The 21,350-nt window shown below is 35.4% G+C and overlaps 1 long non-coding RNA gene across 1 annotated transcript; it reads left to right on the top strand.

Moving 5' to 3' along the window:
• Positions 1–931: 931 nt before the first annotated feature.
• On the top strand, positions 932–2,988 carry LOC114538684. The gene is made up of 3 exons (XR_003688825.1): positions 932–991; positions 2,519–2,630; positions 2,863–2,988. It is a non-coding gene; the product is annotated as an uncharacterized LOC114538684 (long non-coding RNA).
• Positions 2,989–21,350: the final 18,362 nt, after the last annotated feature.

Below are 21,350 nucleotides of genomic sequence, written 5' to 3'. Positions count from 1 at the left end.
TACAGGTTCTTTGAATGGTTGTGGAGAGACTCCTTTGAAGAGGTGACGAAATCTTGGTATATCACTGCTATATAGTTATTTAATGTTTTCTTAGACATTCATCTACATTTTATAACGTTGAATAAACGAGCGAGTGATTAAAACTGAAACGGTTCGAACACCATCCTTCAAAGGTTTCAATCCTAGAGAGACGGTGGGATACATATTTGCCCCGAATACATATTAACCCACCCCACAACTTTTTATACCATAATGTTTCTCTTGAAGAGATGTTTCTCTTAAGCCGACATTGAGCTGTCTGTATGTAACGTTATACAAATAACCAACGATCATCGATCATCTGATCGCGATCTTTCTGTCCTCAGTAATAATTCATTCTTGTTCGCAACAAGAGTTACGGCAATCTCGCCTCATTTGTAGAGCTACATATAAAACGTGAAATCCGCAAAATGAAATTTTTCACACAGCTTTATCATAGAGTTCCATCGAATTGTTTCAATTAATGACCATTATAAGAGCTGATTATAAGGAAAGGAAATATTGAAAGGAAAAATATACGTTATAAATATCGACTGCATTTTTCCAAACTTGTATTTCAATATAACAGTAATAATTACTGCATACAATTAATTACTGTATTTTCCATGAAATTATTGCTTAAAAACAATTGTTTTTTATAACTATATAATGGTTACCAGTCAGTATTTATTGTTTTTTACTAATTAAGTGACTTCTAAGGAAAAATGAACTCAAAGATCCCAAGATGCTCCACGATTTCGGATTCCATGTTTCACACCGTCGCTTTTTACTGCTTAGCATGCAGTTAATAAACCGCTTCATATTTCTCGTGAATCCTGAACTGAAAAGGGGTCGAACAGGTTATCTTTTGCTTCCTGCACGAGCGTATATAAATTCAAGTATAAGCACTGAAGATCTGCCATTATTTGCAAATCGGGATCTGGTGATCAAAATTTACCCTTTAGCTTACAAGGTAGGAAGTTGTTAATATGGAATATACCAGCTACTAGATGGCCAGGTAAAATGATATATTGTATTGTTACAATTATACAAAGGTTTCCTCCGTCCTACTTTTTTTACTTAACTGAACCGTATTTACACACTTGCTGTTAAGTTCTGAACTGACTCATAGTCATCGCAAATCTTTTGCTCAAACATATGTCATGCATATAATATTTCAGTGCGAAAAAACTCGAGCTTGACGTACTTAATTGCAATTCACGATGTCTGTGTACTCGTATATAATCAGTTTAACATATGTCATGCATATAATATTTCAGTGCGAAAAAACTCGAGCTTGACGTACTTAATTGCAATTCACGATGTCTGTGTACTCGTATATAATCAGTTTAATTATTAGTCTGTATAATCATTTCGAAATGAAACTTTAAGACAACGTCTTTAAATGATAGATGTTAGCTATCCCTATACTGATTCCACTGTTATTCATAAGAGAGAAAAGCAAGTATATTGTATGATTATATTATTAGGCATCTGCGCCATTTTTCAAAGAAATTGTCTGTATCTTCCAGGAAAACTAAAGCTAAGCGTGAATCACGTGATCCGGAATAAAGCAATTCGCATGATTTGGTCGGCTTTTCTAAGAATATTCGTCACTTTTAGAATATATCATATACAGGGTTGGTAGACGTCATGAATAAATAAGCCAAATATTATTAACATAACATGTTTTCTTTGTTTAATTCTAATAATAAAATTAGGGGCTGTCCCTAACAATGTTTGGCCTATTTATTCAGTAACTTATATACCAACCCTGATCATGTACATGCATTAACTCCCTTAATACATATGTCAGATCTTATGTCTCACCGGCATCAATCAATCATCTGCGAAGGAATGCCAAATACGATTTCATTATTTTCATATGAAATTTTGATGAGGACAATCCATCGTCGGACGCCAAAAAAATACTTTACACATATATACTAATATTTATATACATGGAAAAAATGAATAAAAACCAGGACCAGCCGACAATTTGAAAAAATTATGTAAAAAACAAATTCCAAATAAACAGGACATCTTCAGAGTCAAAATATGAATCAAACAAGACACAGGTTGATACTGAAGATTTTAATACAGTCGTCCCAACCTGTGTCTTGTTTGATTCATATTTTGATTCTCAAAATGTCCTGTTTGTCTTTTACTTAAAAATGAATAAAGTGCATGAATGTGTGTGCGTAATGCATGCATGTCAATGTTTTCTCGTTTACATGACTGGACGAAATGTCCGGGAATACTCGACCTAAACGTAATAACATACAGTAAAGTAAAACATTTTCTCTTCAACCATTGATTCAAAAAGTGGAATTTCTATATTGTGACTGACCACGAGGAGATTACAAAGTGCTGTTATTCGCACTTATGACCGAAACAAGAAGGAACTTCGTCAAATTTATTTACATTTTTCAGGCAAAGCCAATAATGCCTAAAGTCTTCCTTAAATGTCTAAATCAGCTTCAACCTGTTTATATAATAGAACACGGCGATGATGAAAGTCACTTTGACAGTCTTGATTTTTCTTGCTAATTCTATGCTCATCAATGCTGGAACAAACTTCGACGCGGCTTGGTCAAGTGATTGTCCATCAGGTAAGTCGACAAACATCTAGCAACCATTTTTTACCATATCTAATAATACTATAGTTATATTATTACTACTCGAACCGCCTTCAGAGGAGTAAACATCTTGATACACCGTAAAAGTGAAAAGACTTGTTCATTCAAACAGCGCAACGTATTTCCGTTTGTTTACATACGGACTTGACTTCCACTTTAATAATTATGTAAAATTTCCGTAAATTCTATCACACATGCACTGTAGGCCAATCCATCCGGCATATCAGCAGCGTTCATAGCAACTGGCATGAAGATCGTTCATGGACATGGAAATGCAAACATGACTCCATAATAACAAGTTCATGCCGATGGTCTGGGTATGTAAATTCGTTTGACAGAGACCTTCTCTACCAATGCGCAAGTGGAGTTATCGCTGGTAAGTATTACACAAAATGTATTCAAATAAGGAATAAAAATGTCTGACACTGATTTCTTACCTTCAAATGATTTACGCTTATTTAGTATCCTCCAAAATCATACACGTAAACAGCCCCTTGTGAGGGTCAATTCTAAATTTCACTCAACTGAAAAAATAATGAAACACACATTGTATTCAAAAGTTATTTCTAATTAAATCAGGTGTGAAGTCGTATCATAGCAACTGGTATGAAGACAGAAAATTTAATTTCAAATGTTGTAAAACTAAGAGCTACACTCGCGCTTGTTATTGGACTGGCTACGTGAACAGTTGGGATGGTTACTTGAGCTATACTGTTCCATCGTATTATTATCTTGTTGGCGTACAAAGTTACCACAGCAATTTTAGAGAGTAAGTTCGTTGAATACTCTCCTGTATCGCCTGGTATACACCGTGCTTCACCCATAAGCTTACATGACGTACAGTATTAACAATTTTGCTGAACTGACCTTGTTAAACCATGAATATCGTTGTTACAACTTCTTAACATGATTGTCAACAAGCTGAAACTTCCTCGATATAAAGTTCAACAACCATTGTTATATAACAGGGTGGCGGGTGCAGCACTCTGACCTATATTAGATCTATCTCTTGTAATAAATATATAGATCATTGGTGTGCAGCATCACATTGTTCAGTCTTATTTTAAACAACTTGCATTTATCAACATGATGATTTTTACGCGTGTAACTGTGCAAGTGAAAGAAGAATAGGAAGAAAATTTGAGAAAGAAGAAGAGGAAATGTTTGGATGTCTGTTTGCAGTTTAATCGCAAAATGCAATCCTGTGGTGTTTTGTACTTAAAAATCTTGTTTAATTATAAACTTACTGGCGCTTGGAAAAATCCGCTAAATTCGTCGTCTTTCTTTTGTATTTCCTTAGAGACAGGAGATGGAGATTCCTCGTATGTTGATCGAACACGTTGATGAAGACAAAACGCCTATAATCTTTCCTAATTAGCCTGTTCTGCATGATGATTCCTTAGGATTATGTTTATGTCAGTAGTTTGATGTGGTTGTTGCTTTTAAAAAAGTGATGATAAAATTAATAAATGGAATAGGAGAAAATAAAAAATTCTTTGCTTGAAACTCCTATGCTATCCCCAAACAATAAATCATGCACTTGCCAAGTGACATTTGTGATCTCCTCTGAAGCCCCGCGTTGCCGGGAAAATTTGCGGAATTGCGCAGTGTCGTCTGTTTTCAGTTTATGATCATAAATTTTACTTCATGTTTCTTGCTTCTCTGGCCCAGTTGCGTCGCGAGCGTCGACTAAGGGGGAGGGAGAGGGGGTGTGCACGTTTATATTATTCATGTTCATAGACCGTGATAAAAATTAATTTGAAAATAAATAAATAATGTAAAAGACGAGTATAAAAATATGCCCCCGCCACTTATGAGGCCCTCTAGCGTGTTCTTAATAATTATAGTGATACTAAAATACTATAATATTTTATATTTATCATTTTCACCTTGACTGAACTGACGTTGTCTATAATTGTATCTAACGCATTTGAAATATAAATATTAAAGCCCAACATAGTGCTTTCAGTAAAACCATAAGAAACAATTAAACCATTTGAGAATAATAAGAAAATATTTGGTAGTAACGTTTTGTCTTAATTTAAGACATCTTCAGACTAAATGATAAATTACATGATAATTTGAATATGTAGACAAGTAATATATTAATTAATGTTTCAATTGCTTCTCGACTTAGGGATGCATGGAGTAAAAACACACAGGCAAAATTTGTGGGAGAATGGGGTGTAGAGGTGAAGTACTCCGGTGAATTATTTACAAGTTAATTTTCTATTAACAGACGAAAGATGTCCTAGGGGTAATAATCCCCTAGAACTGGCGCTCTATGGGTGATAATCCCCTAGAGTTATGGGGTGATAATCCCCTGGAAGAAGGGGTGATAATCCCCTAGAGAATGGGGTGATAATCTCCAAGAAGTGAAGAAGGGGTGATAATCCCCTAGAAGGCGGGGTGATAATCCCCAAGAAGTAAATAAGGGGTGATAATCCCCCATACGCAGATGACATGATTTAAATAACTATATTTTACATGAAATATAGATTGAGTCTATGGGCCAGAAGGTGACCCTAAGGAGCACTTCAACCCCAACGCCCTGTATTTATTATTTTTCGCTAGTTATTAAAGGTATCTTACAAACATAATATCAATAGTTTTTAGTGTATTTCCTTGTGGGTGCATAATATATATCTGTGAGGGGCACCTTAGCAGTGCTCTCTCTGTTACGTTGTCTCTGCTTTGTGTGTGTGACTGTCCGGTCGTGCATTTCCTTCAATGGAGAACTTAAGACTGACGTTAACTGCAACCAGTATACGGAAAACGGTTTTAGTTATAGGTTTTCAGCGGTTTTGTCTGCGTTTCATGCTTAAAATTTTTAAGGTCAGGAATTTCGTGGCCAACTTTAAGACAGACAAGGAAATAAATCAGAAGTGGTGTACGGATTTTGTTTGCCGTTTTCGGTTAGTTGCAGACGTCTATTTAACTATCTTAAATTGTTGATGACTTCTCGAAGCGGAGGGTGGGTGGGATTTTATTTTCCCTTACTTTATCTTGCTCCTTTCCGAGTTCGTAGTGCTTGGTCTCGACGTTAGCATAGAGTGATAGATTTGCGCGTGCCAAAGGTCTATTATTCTAACCCCTAATAATGCCCGTGATTGGTTGGATTTTTTCGAGGCGATAGCGCGGCGATCTGATTGGTTTTTTGTCGCAAACTTTTCATTCTCTTTCACGTGTGCGATCAATGATGCTCTTACGACCTTTGATCTCCCGGGTGCAGTGTGAGTGAACTTTGAACCCACATGCTGTGTACCCTATTACTTTATTGCCGTTTTATGTACAGAACAATTCCTCAAAGCATTGCCTCATTAACTGGAATTTACATGCGTATGTAAATTACGCTTACAAGGTGATAACAAGGACAAAGTAAGGACAAACGGTGCATGAGAGGACAAGGGACAGAGACGTCAAGAAACGATGACAATACGAAGTAAGGACTAAAATAAATTGAGAGGGATAGAGTTGCCTTGAACATTAAGAGAAGGCTTATAGTTTGGTGATAAGGAGACTCTCATGTATCATTAGCTCATAAGAGTCAGATGAGGAAGAGAGGATTCTAAATTCGTCAAAGCTAGCCGAGTATCCGCAAGCCTTTAAGTGCGAATGTATACTGGACATGACCGGGCTTGAGGTCTGTTTACCAGTGATAGATGATATTCCCAAGTGCTCTGATATTCTGGTGTGTAGATGACGCCTGGTTTGACCCACGTACGACGCGGAATAGCATCGACACAATCCTCTTTCCTCATCTGACTCTTATGGGATATTAATTGGTCAGGCAATTTACGTCGACTTAAGCACATCCGGAGCAGGAAGTGGGAAACTATCGGACGTTTGAAGCGAAACATTGCATAATATTTACATGAACATTTGTATACTTCTGATACAAACTGAGGAAGCTATTTAGTGTCGTGTGCACGAACTTTATTTTTTGTGCCCAGGGGAAAGCAAATTTCTGTCTGCGTTAGATACTGTTGCCAGAGACGTGCCGGGCGGGAAACGTATTCGAAATATAAACTATCCTAAACTATTAACTATTACTTATTACTGTTTGTGGATTTATGGAGCTCTATGGAGTCCGTATAATTATTACACAAGATCAAATGAAACAAACGTGCGGTAATTGTTTTAACGATTTCTCGACGTTTTTCAATCATGCTAAACAGTACAAATTCCAAGAAAAGAATTCTATAATTGCCGTATTTCTGATGTAACAACTTTGTATACTCTGAGGAGGGTACTAGAAGGGGGGGGGACCAAGTCCAATTTCCCTGGTTGAATTTTCGCAAAATTCCATTCCCAGTTGGACTTTTTCAAGAAACCCCAGTCTGAGTTGCATATGTAAAAATGCCAGACTTTAAAAAGGTCAAATTCCATTCCCAGGAACTGAATCCCCCTTTTCCTGCGTAAAAATAGAGCAATCCCAATCTTGTTTAGAAATAACTCGGCAGGTGATTACAAACTGAAAACACCTGAACAATTAAAAGTGATTGTGTTTGCAATTGAAATTTTCCGTTTAGGCATATCGAGTTCAACCTTGACATCATTAGTAAATTCCTTAGTAACTTCATCTGAAGGAAGAGCTGAAACAGGAAGATAATATTTTATTTCGGAACATATAAATATCAAACAAGGACTGAGAAAGTTGATAATTTGGTTTCTTTTAATTTAACCAGGTATGAAGTCTTTGCACAGCGATATGGAAACTGTGTATAACACTGTAAATGTCACACTGTATATGTCAATTGCATGCATGTCGATTATTTAATAACATTGAAGTACGTAGACACAACTATATGTATAAGGTTACAAGATTTTTATACATAGAAATACAGGTAACTGTATACGTTTGCTATATATGTGTTTAGTTAATCAAATAGGACATGATCATGCATGACGCAAGTCAAGTTGGCGGTTTTGGTATTGGTATTTTTTTCACATACAATGAACATCAAAGCTGGTACAAACTTTGATGCGAGGTGGACGCATAGCTGCCCATCAGGTATGTCAACAAACAATAAATCGCTATTACTAGGGTCGACGTACATACCTGATCTCTTGACTTCCCACACTCGCCTATACGCCTGCACCAAATTGTCTGAAACTTTAAATAACTTGTCAAGTTAAACTGCATTTTCGAATTTAGTTGCCTATGTTTTGTGCGCAAATTTTATGTGCTTGCAAAAACACAATTTTTTCGAATGAAGGGCTCGAACTACTTACATGCACACATACCAAAATATTTCTCTGCCGAGGCTGCGTACACCTAGAGGTTGTTAATAATGTGTAAACTTTTTCGGATACACGATGTATAGGTCAGTCTATCTCACATATCAGCAGTGTTCATAGCAACCAACATGAAGATCGTTGATGGACATGGAGGTGCCGAGCTTCCCCTGTAATACAAAGTTCATGTTCATGGTCTGGGTATGTGAATTCGATGGACGAAATAATGCTCTACCAATGTTCAAATGGAGTTATTGCAGGTTAGTGTCACCAGAAGCCAGTTGTTCAAAAGCCGGTTAGCTTAACCCAGGGCTAAGGCAAACTTTTACATCCATCTTTTTCATCGCTTTTTTTAAAGACTTGAATATCTTTTCCATTAATATTTTCTGGTTCTAAAGAAGTGATATCTTCTAAAGCTTTTTGGTTCAGAAGCACTTAAACTAATGTAGTGCATTAAAATTTAACCCAGGGTTAGCGCTAAACTAGCTTTAAACAACTGGCCCCTGTGGGTGCCTTACAAGCATGAAGTGTTAACAACACGTTTTTGGGAAAGAACCTTTATAAACCTGCCATCTTAATGATAAGAGATGCAGTAAGAAGCTGGATGTGATTTTAGATAATAATAGACTTCACCCTAAACGTGAGATTGTACCACTCATGCAGTCTATTTTGAGGCCAATGACCATGCATGCACAGTTTGAAACGCAGCTTCTTTATTAATTAATGTAATTGATTTTTCAGAGATTGTATACTCCAGTCTATTTTGAGGCCAATGACGACAGTTTGAAACGCAGCGTCTTTTAAAATGATTTTAATTTATGAATTGATTTTTCAGGCGTGGAATCGTATCATAGTAACAGGCAATAAGATAGAAGATTTAAATTCAAATGCTGCAAAACCGATACTTACTACCGTGTTTGTTCTTGGACTCGCTTTGTAAATAACTGGGATGGTTATTTGAGCTATGACGTATCTACGAATTATTATCTTGTTGGCGTGTTTAGTATTCACAGCAATTCCAAAGAGTAAGTTCATAAAAATGTTATATATATAATTATATATATATATTATATATATATATTATATATATATATATATATATTATATTATATATATATATATTATATATATATATATATATATATTATATATATATATATATATATATGGTATATATATATACTCTTGGGTTGTTAATTAACGTTCTTCTTGATATTGCAAGATATGGATGATTTTGGTCACATGCATAAAGCTAATAAAGTCTAATATCGAACTCAAATTAATAATGAATACACAGAAATTGATCCAATAAATAAATGACCAAATTATTATAGCTTGCGCGCTTTAAGCTGTCATGAAGTTTCAATTTTATAAAGACCAAAAACCTTTTGCGCTGATGGTTTACTGTATCTGTCGATCGTAGAAAGATTAAATTTATTTATTGGCGACAATCACTAGCTTCCATTAGTTGAAAAAATAAAATGTATTACCACCTAATTAAGCTAATAAAACTTGAAATTTCCTGAAATAGAAAACGCTTATACCAAGCATCCCATTTAATGACTGACTAGTCATATAGCTCATAGCTTCAACTCATGTTTATAACGTCATCTTAGTAATCATTGTTGTACATTTTTAGGGACAGAAGATGGAGATTCCTCGTATGTTGACAAAGTTGATGGAATCAGTTTTTTTATCTCTTTATCTTGAATTTACTTTAAATTTTATGTACTCTCTCGACAATAGAGGCTTTGTACGGCCACGTTAGTAACCTAGTTCTTAAATCATATATTAAAAAATATCTCGGTGTATTAAATTATCTCGGTGTATTTCCTCAGTAATACTAAAAGGCATTTTGCTGTTAATTTTTGAAAACATAGCTCTGGTTTTAATGGAGGACTTTCCCAGGAATTCTTGTTAAATTTCATACTCGTGTGATAATTATACGCCGTATAGCTCCAATCAGTAGCAATGCTGATTAGTTTTGATAGATTTGGACTGTGGAAATAAATATACCAAAGTCCAAATCTATCAAAACTAACTCAGCATTGCTACTAACCATTGCCCAAAGGCAGACGAAGATGTTGTGACAAGCGAATCCGGTTATAGTGAAAACGGGGCTCACATGCGAATAATTTCACTGAAAAGAACTTGCACTTCACACAAACATCCATTCTATTAAAATTTTGCTTTTTTTAATACGGAGGGTTTTTTAGAAAAATATTTCTCAGAATTGTGTTTCTCAGAATTTCTCAGAATTTCTCAGAGTGGCGATTCTTTAATTCTTGGTGCCCTGATTCCTGGAACTCGCACATGAATATAAGACGTGATATAATCTATATTAAGCATGCCTCAAAAAAACGAAAACTATTGAAATCACACATTGTTAAAATTTGAATGCCGTGTTCGCGAATTTTAATCCCTTGGATTTATAATATGCTAAATACAAAAATTTTGAAATTGTGAACATGATTTAAAAATTTAAATGAGCCTTGTTATTGCTTCGAAAGAAAATGGTACACCTAACCGCGGAACAACGAGTGTTTATTGTGATAAATTATACGCGTATATCAAAGGCAAAGTTCAACGGAAGTGCGAAACGCTTTTCGACAAAGGTCAACAAAGGACAAATTGTAAATATTGTAAATAAATATTTTTGCGTACAAACAAATTTTACTGCATCATGTATAAAAATGCTTATGGCAAACATTCATACACTTGTGGGTCCCAACAGAGTGCTTAGGCATTTAAACTCTAAAAACTACATTGTTATGGGTTATTTCAATAGTTTTCGTTTTCTTTGAGACACCCTGTAGTCTCTGAATTATTGTATATTTGTATTCTGGTATTCTGCTTTCTATTGAAATTTTGGAATACATTTTTTCATTTCGAAATACACAAATTCATCAAGTATGACGAGCAGTTATTGAAGTAGCAAGAAATATTTAATAAGGGTAAATGGAGCATTGCCGGAATAAAACTGTCAAAGAAAATTAGGAACTGTTCCTTTAATATGCATATGGTATATACGACATATATCAATTTCTCAATGACAATGTTTTTCTCAAATTTTGCCGAATTCAAGAATGAGCAATGTAATTTATGGTGCAGCAATTGGAAAGTATTTGAACAAATATATGCAAATTATTTACTGCAATTTGCATATTCTTTAAGACTCTGTTACGTTCGCCGGTGAGAACGAACAAAAAAATGAGAACAGTGTTGAGCATTTTAAAACATTTAGTGAATTATAGTGAGCAATAAGCAACTTAAACTTTATAAAGCACATTAACAATATCCTATTTCTTAACATTAACTTATCTGGTAAGAGTAACAGTGAATAGCTCCATAGTCGAAAATCTATCATAAATCCATCTATGTTATATTGTTCATTTGGTCAGCCGTCAGCTTAAATTAGCATCGTCCGTTATGGCATCTTGTAATGGCTGTGATCGCTTGCTTATATCTATTTGCGCTCGGACTTATATACGCTTGCTAAGAGAAACTGCAAAACAACAAGTAATTTCCCCTACGCAATTCAGAGCGTTGTAGCGCATGCTACCATGGCTTTGTGGTTGACACCAAGCTACGCACTCGCGGTTAGGCGTGGACATAGCTATTGCCTGCTCATGCTTATACCTATTTTGCTTACTCATGCATGTAAGTCTTACGAGAATAAGGTTAACTAACTAAAAGGTATATATATTTTATACTAGCTAAGTATATGACGCTATATTATTATACGATCTAATTTCATGATATTATGTATCATGTAACAACTCAAACAGGCCCCCAATTCAATAATGACACAATATCCTCATGGAACAAAAGTCTATCAAAAGACATATACAAAGATGTATGGTACTAGTAGACTAAGTAGAGAACCCAATTGACACAAGTATCAGCGAACACCTTGCCTCTGATTATGATTTACGATAATTTTTATATTTATACTTAGAAAAGAGAATGAACTTAAAACGAAGAGAAATACTATGAATTCCAATTTCCATGAAATTCCAATTCCCATGAAACTCCAATTCCCAGTTTCCTCGATTCCTGTATTTCCCAATTCTTTAATCTCATTAACTTAAGCGTATAAAAAGACATATGAAACGCTCCGCCTGCTATTAGAGGTACACAGTGCTACCGCGCAGTTAACGTCGTTTGTTCTTAGCTCTTTGGCTGTTCATACGAAGGTAAAAACATCGTTCGTTCAGTTTCACAGAAATTGCAGAAATTGAAGCGCTAAATTCGTGGTCGCCACTGAAGTATCTCCAGAAAGGTACGTCAAAGGTATCTTAAATCTCAAAATTTTGGACTTTAAGCTTTTTTCAAATCATGCAGTTTTGTGTCTTTGAGGCTTCATGATCCTCGAAGTATATTATGATCGAACTGGTGAACTTGCAACTGAGTCATTCTTTTCTTGAACAGCAGTTACACGAGAGCTAGCTTTATAGGTTTCACTTAAAGCTCAAAATTTCCGTTTGAATTTCATTAGTTTTGTTCATTTGTTTCTAAAACCATACGCATATTATTCGCATTTTAGCTCTTTGATTTACACGCTGAATTTGCACTGATCGCTGTTCGGTGACCACTAAGCTGCATAGTATTGAAATTGGAAGTATATATCTTCAGGTATGGCAATATTTTATAATGTGAATTAATTAAATGAAGCATTGCTTTCCACTTTATGTAAATGTAAAACGATCGTAGATTACATGTTATATCTCTGTTCTCAAACTTTGGGAATTGAAACTAGTTGTATTGAATATACATGAATGATACATAATATACGTAACAATATGATGGAATTTATATTGATCTAAATTCGAAGTGAGGTCGTGGATTTTCTTGGCAAAGTACACATTTGGAAAAGTCACTGCCGAGGTTATAATTTATAGTTGTTCGTTTTTGCACAGCAATTATAGAGGCAATTAGAACGGCCTTGCAATTGAAGATTGAAGTAATTTTCACCAAAGTTTTTGTTGCATAGTCCATCTTTGTTGCATAGTTTCCAAATGTCAATAACGTTAGGACAGTGGGGTCTTTCAGTCACGGACAGTGCATGAGGCTTTAATTTGGAGGATTCTTATATATATATTGCTTACATAATTCAAAAACGAGACTTAAGGCCCTGTTACACGGTGCAATTTTTCTTGCAACTTACAATGCAATTCTACTTTTAATTGATATAAATTAGTGAAGTGTCTTCAAAATATTAAGTGTAAGAAACGCTATGGAGTGTAATAAAGACAAAATTTTGTTAGTTGGCAAATTTAGATCCCTCAAAAGAAGAATTGAATTACAAGTTGCAGGAGGGCCGTCAATAACAATGTTTGGCCTATTCATTCAGTAACTTACATACCAACCCTGATCATGTATATGCATTAACTCCTTTAAATCATATGTCATGCACATCCTATGTCTCACCGGCATCAATCAATCACATGCGAAGGGATGCCAAATACGAGTTCATTATTTTCTACCGTGTTCTTATACAAAAATACTAAAATATTTTATATTTATCATTTTCACTCTGACTGAACGTCAGTTGTCTATAATTGTATCTAACGCAAATGGAAATTTGCTTTCCTTTGGGCACAAAAAATAAAGTTCGTGCACACGACACTGAATCGCTACCTCAGTTTGTATCAGAAGTATACAAATGTTCATGTAAACATGCAATGTTCGGCTTCAAACGTCCGATAGTTTCCCACTTCCTGCTCCGGATGTGCTTAAACAAATTAAAGTCAACGTAAATTGCCTGACAAAATTAATAACCCACGGAATATGTATCTTAAACTATAAACTATTACTCATTACTGTTTGTGGTTATATATGGAGTTCTATGGGGTCCGTATATAATTATTACACAGAAGAAAGATCAAATAAAACAAACGTGCGGTAATAGTTTCTACATTTCTCGACATTTTTCAATCATGCTAAGCAGTATTGCTATTTCTGATTTCCATGTTCTAGTAAACACCGAGCTTAGAGCGGCCAAAAACATCACCTCGCGCCTCTTATAGCAAAGGTTGTGCTATTCATGACTTCACTGCTTGGAAGCGAACGTATACCATCGCAATACCGAAGTAGCGTCGCCGCATAATTTGAAATACCACTTGAATTCTCGTATCCTTTAATGCACATATAAATCCTTTGAGGTGAATAAAAAGATGAATTCTATAATTGCCGTATTTCTAATGTTACAATTTTGTATACTCTGAGAAGGGTCCTAAAGTGGGGGGGGGGGTTATTGTCCCTGAAATGACGAAATCCCATTTCCCACGTCGAATTTTCGCAAATTCCAGTAGGAGTTGGACTTTTCAAAGAAACCCCAGTCAGCTGAGTTGCATGTGTATTAATCCAAGGAAATCCCAGGTCAAATCCCATTTCCAGGAACTAAATCCCATTTTCCCAGCGTAATTAAATTGGAGCAATCCCAGTTCCCATTTTCCCATTCCGTGACCCTCTTAAGCAAATCATCGTGTTTATAGGAATAACTTGGCAGGTGAATCCCAACTGAAAACACATGAACAATTAAATGTGATTGACGTGTTTGCAATTGGAATTTTCCGATCCATTTAAGCATATCGAGTTCATCTTTGATATCATTAGTAAATTCCTTAGTAATTTCATGTGAAAAAAGAGCTGAAACATGAAGATAATATTTTATTTCGGAACATATAAATATCAAACTAGGAGAAAGTTGTAATTTGGTTCATTTTCATTTCACCAGGGTCCAGGTATGAAGTATTTGCCACATCGATGTGAAAACTGTTAAACTGCACGTGTTTACATAACACTGTATAATTAGGTCAATTCCATGCCGATTATTTTGCAGTGCACAAAAACGCAATGTCGACGTACTTGTAATTATGTGGCTGTGTACCATATATATTCAGTTTAAACGTTGCAAAATAAGCATTGAATTCATTTCGAAATCAAACTTTTAGGCAACGTCTTTAAATGAACGACGTTAGCTTTCCCTATAGCTACTGATTCCACCGTTATATACATAAGAGAGAAAATCAAGTATACTGTATGGTCATATTATTAGGCGACATTTTTCAAAGAAAATGTCTGTATTTTCCAGGAAAACTAAAGCTAAGCGCGAATCACGTGGTCGGGAATACAGCAATTTGCATGATTAATTGGTCGGCTTTTCTAAGAGTTTTCATCACTTTCAAAATATATCTTATTAAATTCCTTAGTAATTCATTTGAAGGAAGAGTTGAAACAGGAAGATAATATTTTATTTCGGAACATATAAATATCAAATAAGGACTGAGAAAGTTAGTAATTTGGTTTATTTTCATCTCACCAGGTATGAAGTCTTTGCACATCGATGTGGAAACTGTTAAAACTGCATGTGTTAATATGTATAACACTGTATATGTCAATTGCATGCATGTCGATTTTTTAATAACATTGAAGTACGTAGACACAACTATAAGGTTGCAAGAATTTTATAAGAACGCAGGTGAATCTACGTTTTGCTATATTTGTATTTAGTTAATCATATAGGACATATGATCATGGCGCAAGTCAAGTTGGCGATTTTGGTGTTGGTATTTTTAGCACATACAATGAGCATCAAAGCTGGTACAAACTTTGATGCGAGTTGGACGCATAGCTGCCCATCAGGTATGTCAACAAACCGTAGATCGCTATTACTAGCTCAGGGTATAGCTATAGGGTCGACGAACATACCTGATCTCTTGAATTCTTACACTCGCCTATACGCCGGCACCAAAATGTCTCAAACCTCAATAACTTATAAAACGTTTAGGCTTCTCAAGTTAAACCGCATTTTTGAATTCAGTTGCCTATTTTTTTGTGCGCAAATTTTATGTGCTTGCAAAACCACCATTTTTTCGCATGAAGGTCTCGAACTACCTAAGACATACCAAAATAAACCTCTGCCGAGACTACGTGTACACCTAGAGGTTGTTAATAATGTGTAAACTTTTTCGGATACACCATGTATAGGTCAGTCTATCTCACATATCAGCAGTGTCCATAGCAACCGACATGAAGATCGTTGATGGACATGGAGGTGCCGAAATTCCCCTGTAATACAAAGTTCATGTTCATGGTCTGGGTATGTGAATTTGATGGACGAAATAATGCTCTACCAATGTTCAAATGGAGTTATTGCAGGTTAGTGTCACCAGCAGTCTTCCTCGAATAGCAGGGGGTGTTCACAATTTGTCGTAATCTGATTCGATGAAAGCATGAAGCATTCGCAACACGTTTTTGGGAAGAAAGCATTACATTTAAAGAAAGTTAGATTTAAATGCTGGTAAGCCTTAGTGCTAACCATTCACCCCAGAAAATTGAAAATTTCAGTCGGAAAAGCAAATGGTACAAGGAATCTCCATCGAAAATTTCCGAAACTTCCTTACTTCTCCTTGGAAATTCCTTGTACCATTTGCTTTTCCGACAAGAATTTCCGATTTCGCAAAGTAAATGGTAAGCACCCTTGTATCTTGATGAGAAGACATACTGTGTTGTAAGGAGCTGGAAATGATTAAATTTTCTATTAAGAATAGACTTCACCCCAAAACCCGAGATTGTACTACTCCAGTCTTTTTTGAGGCCAATGACCACAGTTTGAAACGCAGCGTCTTTTAAAATGATTTTAATTTATGAATTGATTTTTCAGGCGTGGAATCGTATCATAGTAACAGACATGAAGATAGAAGATTCAAATTCGAATGCTGCGAAACCGATTGTTACAACCGTACTCAATGTTCTTGGACTCCATTTGTCAATGACTGGGATGATTTTTTGAGCTATGACGTGCCTACGAATTATTATCTTGTTGGCGCATTTAGTATTCACAGCAATTCCAAAGAGTAAGTTCATAAAAATGTTATATTGGGTTCTGGAGAAAAACGTAAAAATGATAGTGGAAAATCCACGGATGTATGTCAATTTTCATCAGCATTGCAAGATATGCATGATTTTGGTCACATGCATGAAGCTAATAAAGTCTAATATCGAACTCAAATTATTAATTAATAAGCAGAAGTTGATCCAATAAATAAATGAACACATTATTATATCTTGCGCACTTTAAGCTGTCATGAATTTTCAATTTTATGAAAACTCGTTGGTCAGTACACTAAAACCTTTTATGCTGTTGGTTTATCTCTTGATCGTAGTAAGATTAAACTGATTTACGGGCAACAACCACTTCCATTAGTTGAAAAAATAAAATGCATGACTTAATTAAGCTAATGAAACTTGAAATTTCTTGAAATAGAAAACGCTTGTACCAAGCATCCCATTTAATGACTGACTTGTCATATAGCTCATAGCTTCCACTTTTTTTCATGACGTCATCTTAGTAATCATTGCTGTACATTCTTAGGGACAGAAGATGGAGATTCCTCGTATGTTGACAAAGTTGATTGAATCAAATGTTTTATCTCTTTCGAATTTACTTTAAATTTTATATACTCTCTCGACAATAGAGGCTTTGTACGGCCACGTAAGTAACCTGGTTCTTAAATGTTAAAAAATAAACCACTGTTTGTTGTTTAAATTATCTCAGTGTTTTTTCTTATCCTAAAAGCCATTCTGCCGTTATTTTGAGGAAACAGCTCTGGTTTTAATGCTGACGTCAGCAGTATATCAAACCCGCTTAAATCGTCGGGGGGAGGAATGCACTGGTAATTTGTAAGTACAAGATTTAAACAGTTAGCTGCATACGTTACAATTTATGGGAATTTAGACAATGTTCACATGACCCAAGCAGACCGAATAGTTTGAAATAAAAAAGCTAGGAAAACTTTGATGTATCGTTTGCACTTGACTATTGTGAACTTCTCGTTGTACTACCTCGTTCCCAGGGCCTTATACCTTAATTCTGGGTTGGGATAAAAAAGGCAATCCGCTTCTAACTTTTGATTCGTTAAATGATTTTTCCTAATTTATGTGTAATTAGCGGAAATTTTGTAATTATTCCGAAATAGTACAATTCCAACATTCTTTAATGGTACAATATTATCCGTTCGACGCGATGCCGCCATTTTGAAAAAATTAGGCAAAATTTTATTACAAATTATGTTTATTCAAAATGGTCGATCTCCGGGCCTTTCCTATTCGGAATGAGGTTGCTCGATGTACAATCGTGACTGGCTACGTCACCAGTACGTTATTGCTGGTAGTATAGGTTACCATGCAGTCTACAAATATGATTACCCTAAGTATTATACCCAAACAAAGGAATATGTGAATAAACGTAGTCTTGAACAAAAAAACGCGGTTTTGAGCAGCTTTTTTGTATTCTTAAAGACGCTTCTGTTAATGCAAAACAGAAATAAAATCAAAACGAAGCGCGTCAAAATTACCTAAATCAGTTAGTTATGTAGCAAATTATTTCACTAAGAATCCCTATGAGTGCCCTTCTTTTGCCTTCAATTATCTAACATATCAAACTCTTTCCCTATTGAGATGAACATTTGCTCAAACTAGTGTCCAGTTTTTTTCTTTTACAAAATGCGCGCCTTGTAAAACAATATGGTGTCTAGACCAAAGCGCACATTATGCAAACCTCAACGTTTTGTCCACGAATTTGCGGTTCGATGTGGAAAAAAATCATTTAAACGGGAGGCGAAAGACAATAACCTCTACGAGGTTGAGATTAAAGAGGTTGATCAAAAAAATAAACGTGTTCGTACGCATTTTAAAGGATACGATTCGCGTTTTGATGAATGGCGACCCTATGGGCTATGGCAAGGATAATATATTTCCCGTTTCTTCAGTATGAAAAGCCTCGTGTTTTGGCCGCCGCGCCAATATAGACGATAGAGCCGATAATAACAATAACAATAAAACCTTTTGATTAAAATTCGCCCTTACACGCGCAGGTAGCCGATGTGAACGATATTAATGTCTTATGTCCCTTATTCCAGCATATTATATAATATATACACAATATATCAATAAGAAAATCACTGTAGCAGCGTAGGCTATTGCCGACGCTATTTACAGTATATACTTAGACAGCATATGTCAGGCTTAAAATTTGTCAGAATATACACAACTGTCGTATTAAACAGTACTATATTAAAGCATACAAGGAAAATATAAAATTCCCTTGCCTGCTTATCTCGTAAGTAAACGGCGGGCCTCCATTCTGATTGTGTTCACATCACCAACAGCAGAGACTGCATTAATGCGTGAACAACATATGTAAATGTCGACCAATGTCGCAAAATACCTACAGTTCATGGCCATCGGTCCGAAGCTAATTCACGTTGAATATGTACGAAATTCATATCAAAATACGCGCCAAAACATGTAGATTTCAATTCCGAATGTAAGGAAAAGAAATATTGTATAGTGGAAGCAGTACGAGGAGTTTTCCCGCAACTTCCGCTCTAAACGGCGATTTTTGACCAATATTCTTATATAGCCCGCAACATTCAACCCCCAAAGTCCGACTCCGGGATACGACGAATCTTTACCAAAAACAATAAAGAATGTGCGGCATAGGTCTAAATTTAATAATCCGTGTGTAAGTGAAAGATAGCTTCAGTTTCTAAGGCACACGAACAGAAAAAGCGCTTATTTTGGACGAGTTTGTATTGCGCACTGCTGGGGGTATCCTCGCTTGTAACGCGATATAGACTATTTGTATAGCGAGAGTTTGATATGAACGAGTTACGGGGAAAAATAGTTATGCGGAAGTCGTTTTAATGGATAATAGTTAATATGTACCAGAAATACACGCATACCGCTGCCACTTAAGAAATAATCTTTTCTTAAAAAACTCTTCTATTCAGATTCAGACTCCATTCATCTTTAACAGAATGATTTACGTACGAATAATACACCTACAAAAGAGATATTTTACAACACTTCAAACTTCAAAATACCTCATTAATATACCATTTGTTTCATGCATGACGTCACCTTAGATCCCATCTCTCACACTCCTCGCTATGTCAAATAAAGCAACAATTTCCCGAGCTATTCTGAAACGAGTCGATAGGTTTCCATGATTCGGACCCAAATGTAATCATAAAAGTGAGTTTCTTAGTGTTTGTTCAATTTTTCCACATTTTGTTTCAATTATAATTCACCATAACGAAAAAGATGGCGCCGCGCAAGGCATGCTGGTAAAATGTACATGTTGTCAAAAAGAAAACAATATGGCGGGAGAAAACAGTTCGAACATTTTGTTGAATGAAAATGATATTCCAGGTGCAAAACTTTGTAAAAAGGTCGATGAAATAACAAAGGCAGAAGCTGTTTTATGGTTGAAATGCAGAGGCTGTCGAAATTTAAGTGGACTTAGACGCGGAGAGTTGATAGAGAAGTAAATTGGTGACACTTGCTGAAAGCCTATACGAAATGTCTTTACGTTGTTTTATATAGAATATATCTAATTGAAATGTTTTCTGTTAATGTTTCTTGCCAGAATTAAGGTTTACATTTCAATGGGATGGGACAAAAAATTTTTAAAAGATCCAAGTGGCGATACGTACGAGAAGAAGAGGAAAGAAAGCCTCAGCGAGGAACAAAATTTAATCGAAAAAATCCTCGAAACGGAAGACGTTATCAACAAAGAAAACTGGACTATTTCACTTCATGGCATACCAGTAATAACCCATTCAATTGTGGAAAACTATTTTGCAAAAGCAGAAGGGAAGAGGCACTTACTAGAAGGTTATGCGTTTTCAAAAACCAAGAAATTTGAAACTTCAGGGAAAAGGATTGAAATCAATGTCTTGCAGGAGCACAACATGTTCTTGCTTCGTGGATATACACGGGCAGCAATGAAACAAACTAAACAAGATGAAACGTATAAAATATGTGTACTTTTTGACAAGAAAACTGGGGAAATACTTGGAGCTAGAGACTTCTCTTCATGGCCAGAAAATTCGGACATAATTAACATTCTACTTCCGCCTAAATTTGCATATGGTGTCAAAATAAAGCTTCGTGAGTTTATAGTAAACTGTAATGTGCACAGTACTAAACGCTAAAAATACACCTTTAGGTAGGTCAATTATAATTTGCCTTAATTACTCGTTGCAGAGCAAGTTAATCTTAATATTTTTATATAGTATTTCAAAATATTTTATCAGTATTCGTCCTGCATTTTCAAAAAAAAGTTTGATTATTTATCACGTTGAATACCATATAAAACAAAAACCGTAATAGCGTAGAAATAAAATAAAAATGCAGAGCCAACATAAACCTTTACCAGCAAAATATTACCTCAGGATCTTTAATATGACACGAATTACAAGAAACAACCAGGGCAAATTGCAAAGATGCAATGATTTTCTTAAATTTTGCGAAATTTAAGAATGCGCAATATAATTTATAGTTCTGCAAACGAATAATATTTGAACAGATATGCAAATTTGCTGCGGCAAATCTGCATATTCGATGTCCGCAATTTCTGGCCATGGTGCAGCTGGAAGGCGGGGT

The sequence above is a fragment of the Dendronephthya gigantea genome, unplaced genomic scaffold (genome assembly GCF_004324835.1).
Source record: "Dendronephthya gigantea isolate DGI-Jeju-01 unplaced genomic scaffold, DenGig_1.0 000003F, whole genome shotgun sequence".
In the NCBI taxonomy this organism is placed as follows: Eukaryota; Metazoa; Cnidaria; class Anthozoa; order Malacalcyonacea; family Nephtheidae; genus Dendronephthya; species Dendronephthya gigantea.
The sequence above is the reverse complement of the archived record's forward strand: the minus strand, read 5'-3'. Positions and strand labels throughout refer to the sequence as shown.